The sequence below is a fragment of the Schistocerca piceifrons genome, chromosome X, assembly GCF_021461385.2.
Source record: "Schistocerca piceifrons isolate TAMUIC-IGC-003096 chromosome X, iqSchPice1.1, whole genome shotgun sequence".
Classification (NCBI taxonomy): Eukaryota; Metazoa; Arthropoda; class Insecta; order Orthoptera; family Acrididae; genus Schistocerca; species Schistocerca piceifrons.
In genome coordinates, this window is record NC_060149.1 from 723,482,720 (window position 1) to 723,488,153 (window position 5,434).

Below are 5,434 nucleotides of genomic sequence, written 5' to 3' on the forward strand. Positions count from 1 at the left end.
CTTCTGATTAATGAAATATATATATATATATATATATATATATATATATTTTCAGGTAAACACGTTCTGAAGAAGTGGACGCAAGTGAGACACTCGTACCGAAAATCAATTAGCAAAACTAAGGAGAAATCGGGAGCAGGAGCGTCAAAAGCAAAAAAACTAAACTGAAAACTCCTCCCGAACAGGCCATGAAGGCCCAACGGGACTGACCGGCCGCCGTATCATCTTCAGCTCATAGGCGTCACTGGATGCGAATATGGAGGGGCATGTGGTCAGCATAACGCTCTCACGGCCGTATGTCAGTTTCCGAGACCGGAGCCGCTACTTCTCAATCAAGTAGCTCCTCAGTTTGTCTCACAGGGGCTGAGTGCACCCCGCTTGCCAACAGCGCTCAGCAGACCGAATGGTCACCCATCCAAGTGCGAGCCCAGCCCGACAGCGCTTAACATCGGTGATCTGATGGGAACCGGTGTTACCACTGCGGCAAGGCCGTTGGCGTCAAAAGCAAAAGCCTACATTTATGCATCTCAGTTGCAGTTCCTGAAAAAAATATTTAAAGAAAGAGAAACAAGGGACACTCTCTCACAAAATATTGATGATAATGATGGTGGTATTGCGGATGTAACTGTTGAAAATGTTGAGAATCCTATACAGTCAGTTCCAAGCGTACCACGTTATGCTGCAGCAGCTGAAAAACCTGAATCGTCTTTCAAAACACCTGCATCAAAAACAAACGGAAAACGGATTGTGTTGAATTAGAAATGATTGCATCTCTGAAGGAAACACCAAATTGGTACCTTTCGTTTTTTAAATTTCATGATTTCGATGAATTTGAAACTCTCGATTTTCAAATGGAGGTGCTGCAAGTAGTAAAGAAAATCAGGCAGCGGATGCATCCTCTTCCGTCTACACCCGATACACCATATGCCTCTCCATCTAGTACTCCACCAACGGCCTCTTCATCTGCTACCCCACCGATGTTCCCTAATCAGTTTATACACAGCCAGTCAAATCCGAGCACATTATGTCAGCCTACCTAAAGCCAATTCATTCACAAGTGTCGTCTGTTCAGTTCTACGAGGACTCACACAACCTTGGCCTGAACTGTCGTCACAGTTCTTCTTCCGATGACAGCTCAGAATATGCGTTTCACGATTTGTAAAACATCATTTAACTTTACCTTTCCTTGTATTTACTCTGATGTATTATTTGTAAACTTATGTTATTTCGGTTTTATATTAAAATCTGAATAAAAAAAGAGACTCTTACAAAAAGTAAATTTTTAATTGTACTGTCTTACCTCAAAGTTACGGCCAGCATCTGAATCGCTTGAATACATTCCCTCATAAATGTATCTTGGCACTGAAGACGGTCCTTTAGTTTCACATGTAATTCATCAAATGATTTCATTGACATCCTGAAGTAATTAAAAAATTTGTCTTCGTGCTCTCGCAGCATCGGGTGCTCCCAATGAATTCTGCCATTCCTCCTTCGTTTTTTATTCTTTTATAGAGAAACAACATGGCAACCACTTGGCTTCTCTCCATGATCGCTACTGAGCATGTGTAGGAAGAAAACATAAAACCTCATATGAACCGTGTAAGAATCGTGTATGTGTGAAAGGGTTTCATTCGTTTTCGGTTGCAACTGAAAGCGAATCGAACCGAATGGAACCGCATGCGTGTGAAACAGGCCTCAGGCGGAATTCGTCATGAAGAAAACTAAATCATGTTGGTCTACGAGTTGGAACGTCGAATGTTAAATCCATTATTTTCGTGGGTAGGTTAGAGAATTTAAAAAGAGAAACGGATACGTTGAAGTTGGTTATAGTGGGAATTAGTGCAGTGGTAGGAAGAGCAGGACTTCTGCTCAGGTGAGCATAAGGTTATGATAAAAGTTACGCTTGGGCTCACCTCGCATTTCTGATAATTTAGATGCGGTATACAGGGTGAGTCACCTAACATTACCGCTCGATATATTTCGTAAACCACATCACATACTGGCGAATCGATTCCACAGACCGAACGTAAAGAGAGGGGCTAGTGTAATTGGTTAATACAAAACATAAAAAAAGGCACGGAAGTATGTTTTTTAATACAAACCCACGTTTTTTTAAATGGAACCCCGTTAGTTTTGTTAGCACATCTGAACATATAAACAAATACGTAATCAGTGCCGTTTGTTGCATTGTAAAATTTTAATTACATCCGGAAATATTGTAACCTAAAGTTGACGCTTGAGTACCACTCCTCCGCTGTTCGATCGTGTGTACCGGAGAGCACCGAATAACGTAGGGATCCAAAGGGAACGGTGATGGACCTTAGGTACAGAAGAGACTGGAACAGCACATTACGTCCACATGCTAACACCTTTTTGTTGGTCTTTTTCACTGACGCACATGTACGTTACCATGAGGGGTGAGGTACACGTACACACGTGGTTTCCGTTTTCAATTACGGAGTGGAATAGAGTGTGTCCCGACATGTCAGGCCAATAGATGTTCAATGTGGTGGCCATCATTTGCTGCACACAATTGCAATCTCTGGCGTAATGAATGTCGTACACGCAGCAGTACACCAGGTGTAATGTCGCCTCAGGCTGCCACAATACGTTGTTTCATATCCTCTGGGGTTGTAGGCACATCACGGTACACATTCTCCTTTAACGTACCCCACAGAAAGAAGTCCAGAGGTGTAAGATCAGGAGAACGGGCTGGCCAATTTATGCGTCCTCCACGTCCTATGAAACGCCCGTCGAACATCCTGTCAAGGGTCAGCCTAGTGTTAACTGCGGAATGTGCAGGTGCACTATCATGCTGATACCACACACGCCGACGCGTTTCCAGTGGGACATTTTCGAGCAACGTAGGCAGATCATTCTGTAGAAACGAGATGTATGTTGCAGCTGTTTGGGCCCCTGCAATGAAGTGAGGACCAATGAGGTGGTCGCCAATGATTCCGCATCATACATTTACAGTCCACAGTCGCTGTCTCTCTACCTGTCTGAGCCAGCGAGGATTGTCCACGGACCAGTAATGCATGTTCCGTAGATTCACTGCTCCGTGGTTTGTGAAACCCGCTTCATCGGTAAACAGGTAGAACTGCAACGCATTCTCTGTTAATGCCCATTGACAGAATTGCACTCGATGATTAAAGTCATCACCATGTAATTGCTGATGTAGCGACACATGAAACGGGTGAAAGCGGTGACGATGCAGTATGCTCATGACACTACTTTGACTCAGTCCACCGGCTCTCGCAATGTCCCGTGTACTCATGTGTGGGTTCATGGCAACAGCAGCTGTGTTAGCACCCGCTTCTCATGTGACGGGCCTGTTACGGACCCGTTTGCGAGCTACGACCATACCTGTTGCATACAGCTGGCGGTAGATGTTTTTCAATGTGCGGCACGTTGGATGCTCTCTGTCCAGGTACCGTTCTGCATACACCCTGCAGGCTTCAGCTGCATTTCGTCGACACTCGCCATAGATGAGTATCATCTCCGCCTTTTCAGAGTTCGAATACACCATGGTCACAGTTCCTACAACACTACACTATCACAGACGTCTGGTAACACGGTGTACTACAGTTGGTCTGCGCGCGGAGACGAATGCAGAATAACAATAGCAGCAAGCGCTACATGCGGACACTGTGACAGCTAGACCAAACCACAACAGTGCACTAAAGCCACACTCGTAAACACGGTCGTCATCTAAACATGTCCCTGCAGATGCTGCTCGCCGACCGTGGCCCGTGTTTGTGACAACACGCAACTGAACGTCGGAGGTTTCAAGCGTCAGCTTTAGGTTACAATATCTCCGGATGTAATTAACATTTTACAATGCAACAAACGGCACTGATTACGTATTTGTTTATATGTTCAGATGTGCTAACAAAACTAACGTGGTTCCATTTAAAAAAACGTAGGTTCGTGTCAAAAAACCTACTTCCGTGCATTTTTGTATGGTTTGTATTAAACAATTACACTAGCCCCTCTCCTCACGTTCGGTCTGTGGAATCGGTTCGTCAGTATTTGATGTGGTTTACGAAATACACTCCTGGAAATGGAAAAAAGAACACATTGACACCGGTGTGTCAGACCCACCATACCTGCTCCGGACACTGCGAGAGGGCTGTACAAGCAATGATCACACGCACGGCACAGCGGACACACCAGGAACCGCGGTGTTGGCCGTCGAATGGCGCTAGCTGCGCAGCATTTGTGCACCGCCGCCGTCAGTGTCAGCCAGTTTGCCGTGGCATACGGAGCTCCAACGCAGTCTTTAACACTGGTAGCATGCCGCGACAGCGTGGACGTGAACCGTATGTGCAGTTGACGGACTTTGAGCGAGGGCGTATAGTGGGCATGCGGGAGGCCGGGTGGACGTACCGCCGAATTGCTCAACACGTGGGGCGTGAGGTCTCCACAGTACATCGATGTTGTCGCCAGTGGTCGGCGGAAGGTGCACGTGCCCGTCGACCTGGGACCGGACCGCAGCGACGCACGGATGCACGCCAAGACCGTAGGATCCTACGCAGTGCCGTAGGGGACCGCACCGCCACTTCCCAGCAAATTAGGGACACTGTTGCTCCTGGGGTATCGGCGAGGACCATTCGCAACCGTCTCCATGAAGCTGGGCTACGGTCCCGCACACCGTTAGGCCGTCTTCCGCTCACGCCCCAACATCGTGCAGCCCGCCTCCAGTGGTGTCGCGACAGGCGTGAATGGAGGGACGAATGGAGACGTGTCGTCTTCAGCGATTAGAGTCGCTTCTGCCTTGGTGCCAATGATGGTCGTATGCGTGTTTGGCGCCGTACAGGTGAGCGCCACAATCAGGACTGCATACGACCGAGGCACACAGGGCCAACACCCGGCATCATGGTGTGGGGAGCGATCTCCTACACTGGCCGTACACCACTGGTGATCGTCGAGGGGACACTGAATAGTGCACGGTACATCCAAACCGTCATCGAACCCATCGTTCTACCATTCCTAGACCGGCAAGGGAACTTGCTGTTCCAACAGGACAATTCACGTCCGCATGTATCCCGTGCCACCCAACGTGCTCTAGAAGGTGTAAGTCAACTACCCTGGCCAGCAAGATCTCCGGATCTGTCCCCCATTGAGCATGTTTGGGACTGGATGAAGCGTCGTCTCACGCGGTCTGCACGTCCAGCACGAACGCTGGTCCAACTGAGGCGCCAGGTGGAAATGGCATGGCAAGCCGTTCCACAGGACTACATCCAGCATCTCTACGATCGTCTCCATGGGAGAATAGCAGCCTGAATTGCTGCGAAAGGTGGATATACACTGTACTAGTGCCGACATTGTGCATGCTCTGTTGCCTGTGTCTATGTGCCTGTGGTTCTGTCAGTGTGATCATGTGATGTATCTGACCCCAGGAATGTGTCAATAAAGTTTCCCCTTCCTGGGA

The 5,434-nt window shown here is 47.8% G+C and overlaps 1 pseudogene; it reads right to left on the minus strand.

Moving 5' to 3' along the window:
* Positions 1-379: 379 nt before the first annotated feature.
* On the minus strand, positions 380-497 carry LOC124723704 (annotated as a pseudogene).
* Between the last annotated feature and the right edge of the window lie 4,937 nt (positions 498-5,434).